Genomic DNA, 11,113 nt, shown 5'->3' with positions numbered 1-11,113 from the left:
AAGTGCTGTAATTACAGCTTCAAACTGACAATCTTCCTGCCTCAGCCTCTGAAGTGTTGGGATTACATGGCCTGTACCACATGCTCAGCATATTTAATGATTACTTATGAACTTGCCTGTCTTGTGTCCCAGACTCTTATGAGTCACAAATTTCCAACCTGTGGAGGCAGTGGCTCTGGATTCATCAGGCATTTTTCTCTTATGTCTTTACAGGGCTGGCAGGACCTGACCTGCGAGGAAGGACTGTATGCTTCCTCTGGAGAGTCTGTGTTTATCCTCAGCTCTGAGAACTGAATTCCATGGGTTGTGTCAATGTCAGACCTGTGAAGTTCAGTTCTTCAGCTGGGATAGCTCTGGCTTCATGGACCCGAGGAACACTGGCTGGAACAAATTCTGAAGGCCCTCTTTAGTCTGCCAAGGAATTTGAAGAGTGGAGAGAGTGGAGTGAAGGGTGGAACTTCAGGCCCAGTGAGGACCCATGCATTGGGTTGATGGGTGTTCTAGTCTCATTTATGTGGCTCTGATAAAATACCCCAACAAAAATAAATTTAGGAGATAAAGGGTTTATTTGGATTATAATTCTGGGTTCATCATTGTGGGGATGACAAGGCAGGATTCTGAAGCAGGTAGTCAGTCACCTCCACATTCAAGAAGAAAAACAGAGTTAGGCCTGGTGGTGCACACCTTTACTCCCAGAATGTGGGAAGCAGAGGTAGGTGGATCTTCCGAGTTCTAGGCCAGCCTGGTCTATAGAGCAAGTTCCAGGCCAGTCAGAGCTATATTATATAGTGGGATCCTGTCTCAACAAATGAAAAAAAATGCTCATATATGCTTGCTTGTGCTCAACTTCTCTCTATACTTAAATAGTCTAGGATCACCTGGCTAGGGAATGGTGCTGCCTACAGTGGGCTGGATCTTCCTATGTCAGTTGATATAGTCAATATATTCCCCCATAGTTAAACACAGGTCAACATGATCTAGATGATCCCTCACTTAAACTCTTTCTAGATGATTCTAGATTGTGTTAAGTTGACAGTGCTTACCAATATAATGTAGAAAACCCTCCCATGTTTGGGAAAAGCCTGGCATCCTATGAACAGCCTCAGTGAGTGACTCTTGCTGCTGTGACTCTTGTTTACATTTACTGATGATTTAGTCAGGTATGAAGGGGACTAAGTGCTGTGCATGCTGTTATAGGAGACTCTTGGGAAGCACCACTTTAATGAAGCTTGAGACACAGCATTGCCAAGCAGTGATTTCCCGGTCTCTTTATGGGACCAGATGGAATTAATTGTATGTGACAATAATCCTTTGGCATTGGACTGCTTGAGGTATCTGGCTGCTTTTTTCAGATATGGAACAAAAAAGATGAACACATCCTTCTTATGGCCCCCTCATCCATTTATCTGAACCCATGCTTTCCTGCCCACTTTATTCTTTTGCATTCCAAACAAGGCAAAAGAGGTCGAAATTAGAATTCACTGCAAGTAAGGATAAGAATTAGGACAGTTCTGAAAGTGTGTTTGGGGACACAGATGAATGTTGGGGCTCAGAGACCTGTCATGTTGAATCTCTTCTGAGACTTGGGTTTAGTTTGGTGATTTCCATTGTTTGGAAGGGCATTTGAGTGCTTTGGATGTAGTGTCTGGATTTCATTAGGCTTTTGACTTGGTGGGAAATTGGGAATGGAACTCGTCTTTTGGGAACTCACCTTTGACTCATCACTATGTCTTGGTGCCCTGGGATTTTCTTCTCATTATTGTCTCTGAATGAAAAGAGAGGGGGCAGCATGAGGTGGGAGACCCTATAGCATGCACATTTTCAGTTTTTCTTCCCAGGGTCACTGGTGTTTATTGAGCATGTACCATGTACCAGGTCCTAAGCTCAGGGTTTTGCCTGTATGATCTCAGTGAATCTTACCAAGTCTCATTCCCGTAATGTGGATAGATCAACAAAAGGATGCATTAATCATCTTTTTTGTTGTATTGATGAAATAGACTGGCAAAAACAACTTCAAGAAGAAGTTTTTGGAACTTCAGGAAGAAAATATTTGGCTCACAGTTCAAGGGTATAGTCCATCTTGGTGGAGAAGTCACAGAGGAAGAAACTTGAGAGCTGCTGGTCACATGGCATCTGGAGACAAGAAGTGGCGAGCAATGGTTGCTCACAGCTCATTTTCTTCTTTTTATACAGTCCAGGATACCACCCAGGAAAGGGTGCCACCTTTCTTTAGGATAGGTTTTCTCATCTCAATTAACTTTATTGAGATAGTCCCTCACAGGCGAACTTAGTCTAATAATCCCTCATAGTTATAACTGGAGATATGTCTTCTAGATCATTCCAGGTCTTGTCAAGTTGTCACCAAAAACTACGGGTGTCAAATTAAGAAAAAAACTGAAGCAGACTCCATGGGAACCTCCCAGTTACATTATCCAGGAAAGCAAGTTGTTCCAGTCATTATCAGAAAGCTTCATCCGTCAGCAGATGGGATCAAATACATATATCCACAGTCAAACAACATACAGAGAGTGAGAGCCCCTAGAACACTCAGCCCTAAAAGGGATGTCTCCATCAAATTCTTCCCCCATGGGCTCAGGGAACTCTGCAGAAAAGGAGGATAAAAGAATGTAGGAGCCAGAAGGGATGGAGGGCACCAAGGAATGGAGGACATCAAGGTCTTCTAAACACAACAGGGCTGACATTATGAATTCACAAAGGGTATAGCAGCATGCCTGGGTCTGTACCAGATGGGGTCCTAGAGCTAAAAGAAGTATACACAGGCTCCAATGCCTAACCCAGAGCTAGCTCTAATAATAGCTACTCACAAATGAAAAATTAGTTTTCTCTATTGGAGTTTCACTGGGGAATCAAACTACTATTAAGCTCCATGCCAAGTAGTAAATAGGCAACACAAAATGGATTCCACAGCATCTTTGGAGGTTCTTTGTCTCATGCTAAGTCAGGGATGCTTCCTCCTCTCCATTTTCCCCCTGCCTTATAAGTTTTTTTTATCTACATATTAAAGCTTCCTGTTTTGTGGTTTTCTGGGATCCATCCCCGTGTGTGCCAATGTAGGTCTCTGCATCTGCTGTTCTTGTGTTTTTTTCTTTGGCTCTTTTTCAACAGTTTGGTTGTTCTGTCCTATTCTAGTTTGTTTTTAATTTGTCTTATTTTAATTATTCTTAGGATGCCTGTTTGTTTTCTAAGGAAAGACAGGGTGTGGCAAAGGATGGGGGGAGAGGTGGGGGAAGAACTGAGAGGGGCAGAGGGAGGGGAAACTATAGCCAGAATATATTGTATAAAAATCCATTTTTAATAAAAGAGAAAAGTGGAACTATGTTCTACAAATGGAAAAGGGTGCCTGGTGATCATTCCTGGGCTCTGTGGATCAAATCAAGACCTCTTAACCCTCCTTCCTCACTTCCATCCTGTGCTTATGAGACCTCTAGCCTAGACTCATGCTAGAACCAGAACACTGGCAAATCTCAACTGAGACCAGAGGTCAGCGTTGGAAATCCCAGAGTGACAGGGAAGATTATTAGGGCTCTGGGTCTAGTGCTTCTGCATGGCAGGTGCTCATTGAGACCCAGAGGTCTGCTTTTCTAACAAAGGATCGCCCTATCACAGTTGTATCTTCCTGAAGTTGAGTTGGTACATGATACACAAACCTTTCGATGACAATTGACTAAGTAAAAGGATGCTTCAGGCTCAGGGGTGTGGCTTAGCAGCTGCCTATAAGCAAGGTTCTAGGTTCTATTGCCATTTCTTCAAAAAGATAAAATGATTTGTTTCAGAATAGCTCTGTGTTAGGATTTCAGTGAGCAATCTACTGGCTAAGGGTTTTTGAGGTTGTATTTGCTTTATTGAAAGTTATTGCAGGGGCTGGAGAAATAGCTCAGTGGTTAAGAGTGATTCCTGCTCTTGCAGAGGACCAGAGTTCAGTTCCCAGTTCCCACCTCAGAGGGCTCACAGCTGCTTGAGATTGTAGCTCTGAGGGATCCAATGTCCTCGTTTGGACTCTGTGGTCCTCTGCACTCACATGCACACACCTATACACACAACAAAAACTTCATTGTTAATTGGAAAAATCAGGTTATACCATGTGAAGTTATACATTATAAGATACTATAAATTGTAGGACTAAGTATATTGAAAAATGATTATCAACTTATTAACAGGGACTTTTACTCTAGGCTAAGATTTGAGATGCATCTTCCTTTCTTTGTAATCTTTATTGTTTGACCCTTCCTCTAAGCATGTGTAATTAAAATAAATTATTGCAGAAGACGTAATGCACAGTCGTACTCCTTCCAGACACTGGAGGTCTCCCTGTGTGTTGCTTGATGAAAGAGAAATTAACAGGCAATATGTAGTATGTTTTTTCATGTTTATGTGCACATGGTATGTATTTGTGTGTGTGTGATGCATGCATGCGTGTGCATGCACACAGTTGAAGGCCTGAAGTTGATGCTGGGAATTAAAGTGGACCGCAAGGAGTCAGAACTAGTTTGAAAACAGATGGTTTATTAGGAAGTACTTATGCAACGGAGCCAGTCCTGTTCAGCCAGGTGGGAGAGGGAAAAGATAGCCGCATGCCTGTGTCCCTGATATTAAAAGCCTTGCTACATCACGCAGACCACCCCCAAGCTTGGTCAGCATCACCTGTGCCAGCCCCAAGTGGGCATGGTCAGCATTTCCCCCTACAGTGAATCCCTCCCTCACCATTCTCCACTTTGTTTAGTGAGACAAGATCTCCTGTGAACCCACAGATTGTCAGTTGTGCCTAGTTAGCCAGCTTGCCCCAGGGATCCTGTTTCTGCTTCCCAGTTTTAGGGATTACAGGGAGTGGCTATACCTGTCCAGTTTTTTAAATGTGGGGTCTGGGGACCTGAACATTGGCTTCACACTTTCTGGCAAGTGCTTTATCTACTGAGCCATCTCCTCAGTACTGTGGTGTGATTTTATTTTTTTTCTCCTAGTGGTTATAAAGAGAGGCTGGAGAGATGGCTCAGTAGGTAAGATCATTTACTGCTCTTACATGGGACTTGGGTTCAGTTCTCACGCCATATGGCAGCTCACTGCTGCCTGAAACTTAGCCTCAGGGATCTGATGCCTTCTTCGAGGCTTCTTTGGGAACCTGTACTTGTGTATAGCCTGCCATGACACACACACATACAAAATAAAAATAAATCATTAAAAAAGAGGTTGTGAAAAAAGGTCGTGTGAAGTATATATTTGTGTGTGTCCGGTGTAAGGTAACATAATTTTTCTTTGCTTTATGAGTTTTGCCTAACAAAAAAAGAACATTGCATCAGTGATAATTTGTAAGGAAATTTCTCAGTCTGCCCAAATTCTACTGGAAAGGAAAGAAAGACTCATTAATTAAGAAACAGGGTGGGGCTAAGCAATCTGGCTGATCCAGCCTGTTGTGTGACTCTCATATTTGCAACTGCCGATGCCAGTCAAAAGATATTCTTATTTGACAGACTGAACTGTAGCTCACAGAGTTCTGAAAGACTGGCTCACACAAGCATATGCAAAACCTATTTCTGGCAGCTGAAGAGCAGGACCACAGAACTTACAGATTGTTGTTAATGATTTCCACAAGGGGAGAGTCTATTTCCAAGTTCGTTTTAAAAAACAATGATCAACTTTGTTCTCTAACAGTTTTATACATGTATTCAATGAATTCTGTTTACTTTCCTCCCTCATCTGCCCTTAACTCCCTCTTACTCCTGTTATCCCCCTATCTTCCCTACAGGCCTCATTCATGCGTTTTTGGCCTGTGACCTGCTGATTTTAGACAGGACTGGGGCTGTATGGCCATGGGTTTGGCACTGTACACTGGAACCTGGTGGGCTCACTGTTTGTTGCACAACTGAAGACAATAACTGTTCCTCCCAAGAATCCAACAGTAGCCAATAGCGCCTCATGCCTCAGGGAGGAGGAAGGCCTTATGTATGGAATAATCCTTTTGTTCACTGTGAAGATTTGTCACTTGTGTTGGTTTAATAAAAAGCTGACTGGCCAGTAGCTAGACAGGAAGTGTCAGTTATTTGGGAGCTGGCAGGTGGGAAAAAAGTCCACCTTCACTTATGAACTCCTCCCTATTCTGTGGGTGGCTGTTGACAGGCTCAGTCTTGGGTAGGCCAGGTGCAGTCAACTTCAGCTACTTTGGTTTCCTGGGTTAAGATACAATTTTCAGTGTATCAAATCACCTGGAGAGCTGTTAATGAAGGCAGGTCCTAGGTCACTCCGAAGCCCAGCCCAGGGACCCAGCATCTCCAGGTATCCGTCTTTGTAATGGCCACCAGGATGGATTCCATCAAGCAGTTTCTAGGACAGCACTATAGCCATATGTTCCTTTCCAGTTCTTTTTTCCCTTTATTCCTGTGACTGATGGAGTCTCTGAAGCAAATTCATCACCCTCAGCTCCTCAAGGAGAGCAGCTCAGATGCAGCTGCAGACGAGTCTTGGGAGCAATGACAATCATAATAGAAGTATTGATTAGCCATCTTCAGATAACAAGGAAGGGTGTGATTTATCAGCTTACACTGATGGGCTGGATGGGAAGTTGGACACGTGACGGTTGGAATAGCCATTGCTCTGTCAGGTTGCTGTGATCTAGTGATTCCCGACACAGTGGTTTTTGATGATTCTCCAAGCAGCCAACTCTTTACCAATCACACAGGAAAATTTCCCTCTCATAGTGTTTTTTTTTTTTTTTATGGAAACTCTCTGTCCTCTTTTAGTATTTCAGGGAGGCCCATGCTAGGGTGTCCATGTGGTCAGAGTCCAGAAAAAACACTTTGATGTGGGAGTTAGGGAACCTGGCATCTTGCTCAGTTCCTCTTTGCTCTTCTTCAAACTAAGCTGATTTTTACAACTGTTTTGGAAGGAAATTCTGCTGCTGTCTCTTGGGGGAACCCTCCAAATAGAAGAGTTAACTGCATTTCTCTCTCCATCCAGAATATCTTTTTTTATTCATGGGCAATTTCACATATGTGTATATGTACCTTGATCATATCCACCCCCAACTCTCCTCTCCAGGTCCCCCTAGATCTACCAATAGGATCCCCTCTCACCTTCAAGCTCTCTCTCTCTGTGTTTTTAAAATTACCCACCAAGTCCACGTAGCATTGCCCACATGGGCATGGGTGTGGGACCAAGAATGTGCAACCTAGCTGCAGCCACATCTCCAAAGAAAAACTACTCCCCTTCTCCCAGCAGCCATCAACAATCAATAGCCACCCAGAAAGGGGTGGAGCCTCATGAGCCCATCCCTCATTGTGTTGAAATGTTGACTGATTTTATCTTGTGCAAGTCTTGTGCAGGTGACCATAGCTGCAGTGAGTTCACCATCCATGTCATGTTCAGAAGACAGCATTTCACCGTACTCCTGCAATTCTCTGGCTCTTACATTCTTTCCCTCACTTCCACATGCTGCCCAAGACTTTGTGGGTCTCACTGTGATTCTTGAGAAGATGTAGGCAACATGTAGTGTAGTCAGCCCCTAAGCAGGCGTGGCTACAGCATCCCCTACAATGTAGACAGACTTTCTTTGGGCCAAGAGCTCCTCAATAATGACATGGAGACTTAAGTATGAAAGCTTGGCCTTAGCTTAGGCTTGTTCCCAGCTAGCTCTTATAACTCAGTTTAACCCTTTTATATTGATCTACATTCTGCCACGTGGTTTGTTATCGTTTCTCAAAACAGTGTATGTCTGGCTTATTTCACCTCTCACTGGCCAATTCCCTGCCTTTCAGATCTTCCCCTGAGTTCTTCTCTCTCCCTGGAAGGCTTATCGATCCTTTCCTGCCTAGCAATTGGCTACTCAGCTCTTTATTAAACCAATCAGAAAGTGTGTTTCACACAATGTGATCAAATATTCTGCAACAGCAACATAACAATTTCCTCCATTGGGTGTTTATAGTATCTCGTTTGTCTTGATATTATGTCCCCTTTCTACATTTGCCCTTGAAGTTCCCACTGGAAGTGCCAGCTGTGATGTTAACTGAAGTGCCTGCTAGAAGCCAGTGTCCTTTCAGTACACTCCCTGAGGGGATTTGCATTTTATTGGAGCACTTTAACACATATTGGTATATATTGCTGAACGTAGCATTCCCACATAGAATGGAATAGGTCTTCTAATGCTTATTTTAGAGAGGAGAAAATGGAGTTTTCAACATGGTTTTTCCTTGACATGAAATTGAGTTTTAAAATGCCAGTTGGCATGTCAAGTAGAAACATTTAAATCTAAGCATTCATAGGAAGATATTCAATTTTGGAAAGAAAGTTTTGCATTAGCTGCTCCACTGTGAGGTTGCCTCTGTTCCTTTGGCAAGCAGCACAGGTGTGTAAATGTGTCCCATCCCTTCTGGAGGCTTAGCTATGCTTTATCCTATACTGGAAGGTCATTGTTGGTGCCTCAGAAGAAATAATCATTGACCTTTGTTCTAGGGCCCGTCACCCTTCTGAGACTGGGCAGAGCAAATTTGTCTAATCTTAATCTGTCTAGGGAATAAATGTGTCTTTTCACTTGCCCCCCCCTCCTTCTCTTTGGCTTTCCTCCTTCCTTCCTTCCTTCCTTCCTTCCTTCCTTCCTTCCTTCCTTTCTCCTTCTTTCCTTCTTGTGTGTGTGTGAATGATGTGTGAGTATTCAAGGTATGATGTGTGGGCATGAATGTGCTACACAACTTTAGATGTTGGTTCTTGCCTTTCTATCTTGTTTTAAGACGGGTTTTCTTTATCACCATGTAGGCTGGGCTTGCTGGCTTTGAGTTTCTAGAAAGTTCTGGTCTCTGGTAAGCACCGTGTGCCGTGTGGAGGTCCGAGTACAACTTACAGGAGTTGGTTCTCTCCTTCCACTACATGGGGCTTTGGTATTGAGCTCAGGCTGTCAGGCTTGGCAGCATGGGCCATCTGAGCCATCTTGACAGTCCAGCTGCATTAGCTTTTAAGTGGGTTCTGGGGATTGGAACTCAGTATATCAGGCTTGGGTGATAAGTACTTTCACCCACTAAGCCATCTTACCAACCCTTTCTGTTCATTGAGACTGTCTCAAAATGTGGTCCTGGTTGGTTTTGAACTTGTTACGTACACCAGGCTGACCTTGAACTTGCAGTGATTCTCCAGTGGAATTAGAGACTTACTCTGCCACACCTGGCTATGTTTTATTTTAAAGAGGACTTTTTGTATATAAGTAATACACAGGTAAATAATATTTACAAATATCATGAGTTTATTACAATTAATTTTGGAAATATGGCAAAGCATAGAAGAAAACACTTGCAATTATTAAATTTAAAATTATAGACTGATTATGTTTTATTAGTAGGAATAGAGGCAATTTAGGAGAAAAATTATTCATAAACAACTCATAAGTTTTTATTTCTTTTTTCTTCAAGGTATTTTGTGTGTGCTTGCTCTTTTCATTATTTAACATTTTATCATAATCCTTTCCTTATGTGGCTTGCTTTTGAATTTTAAATGGCCATGTCTATTGTCTGTAGAGACAGAGTAGCTGTACAGTTTGAACTGGGGCTTATAACCTCCAAGTTTGTCTATCGTCTATCTATCTATCTATCTATGTATCTATCTATCTTTCTTCTATAAAAGCCACAAGCTCTGTATTTCCCTTTTTCCTTTGACAATTTCATGTGGGCATACAGTATATACTCCTTCTTTTCTTCTGACTCCCCAGGAGCATAAGAACAACATAGCATATCCTATTTGTTAGTATCTTTCAATGCTAGCATTGAGGACATACTGTGCACTAAGCTGTTTTAAGACTCTGAACAGGCTATCATTAAAGCTCCCATCTCAGTAAACTTGGAGTAAGAGAGGGAACACTAGGAAGGACATCTGATACTAAGGGTCATTTGAGGGGTCATATGGAAACCTACTACAGTAGGAATTTCTTAAAATACATGAATACATGAGAGAAATCTAGATGGAGTCAGGAAATAATGGAGGAGAGAAAGCCCCAACTCGCCATGTCCCAACACCAAATGAAACCTTCTATGCCAGGAATGGATTACACATAGTTGAGTTGTTGGCTAAACAGGCCCTGTGGAAACCCCCAAACAACCCAGATTGTTGACAAAGGTGTTGGCTGCTCTCCACAAACTGACTGCAAAGACCCACTTCTGAAGACAACACCTATATAACTCACTGAACATGGAGAAAGGGAGCTGGTGTCTACCTAAAGCCTTCACTCCTAGTGACTGGGGTTCATGGTACTAGAAGGAATTCTGTATTCTACCAGAGGAAAAAGGTAAATACGAACTAAGCTACAAATCTTTCATCTGGTGACACAAGAATTGTGAGAGTAACCAATCCTTATCTGATTGGGTTTAAGATCTACTCCATGAGATGGAACCTAGGCTTGACACTGCTGGGTGGCTAAGAACCTGAGACTAGATAGACCATGTACTTATAGGAAAACTGTCTTAGTTTGTGTTAATACTGCTGTGAAGAGACAGCATGACCATGGCAACTGTTATAAAGAAAACATTTAATTGGGGTGTCTCACAGTTTCAGAGGTTCAGTCCATTATTGTCACGACAGGGAGCATGGTGGCATGTAGGCAAGCATGGTGCTGGAAGAATAGATGAGAGCCTTACATCTTGCAGGCAACAGGAAGTTGACTAAAAGTCACACTGAGGGAAGTTTGAGCAAAAGAGACCTCAAAGCCCGCCCCCACACTGACACACTTCCTTCAACAAGGCCAGACCTCTCAATAGTGCCACTCCTTTTGGGGGCCATTTCTTTCAAAACACCACAAAACCCAAATACTACTGTATTGGTAAAGAAGCATAGCAATAAAATACTCTAATGGCATTCTGCTACACTCATAGATTGGTGTCTTGTTCGACCCTCATCAGAGAAGCTTCCTCTTGAAGCAGATGGGAACAAATACAGAGACCCACAACTGGACAATGCAGTGAGCATGAGAGCTTGCAATACTCGGACATAAGTGGGATGTTGTCATCAAATCCCTCCCCTCAGGGCTCAGGGAACTCTGTGGAAGAGGAGGCAGACCCATTGTAAGAGTCAGTGGAAATGGACGATACTGAGGAAAAAGGCCTTCTAGACACAAGAACTAACTCAC

The 11,113-nt window shown here is 42.8% G+C and overlaps 1 non-coding gene across 1 annotated transcript; it reads left to right on the top strand.

Moving 5' to 3' along the window:
• The first annotated feature begins 275 nt into the window (after positions 1-275).
• Mir146a (microRNA mir-146a) lies at positions 276-355 on the top strand. Its single transcript, NR_105124.1, has one exon. It is a non-coding gene; the product is annotated as a microRNA mir-146a (primary transcript).
• The last annotated feature ends 10,758 nt before the right edge of the window (positions 356-11,113 follow it).

Source organism: Cricetulus griseus, chromosome 7 (genome assembly GCF_003668045.3).
Source record: "Cricetulus griseus strain 17A/GY chromosome 7, alternate assembly CriGri-PICRH-1.0, whole genome shotgun sequence".
Taxonomy (NCBI): domain Eukaryota; kingdom Metazoa; phylum Chordata; class Mammalia; order Rodentia; family Cricetidae; genus Cricetulus; species Cricetulus griseus.
This window is presented reverse-complemented; position numbering and strand designations above follow the sequence as displayed.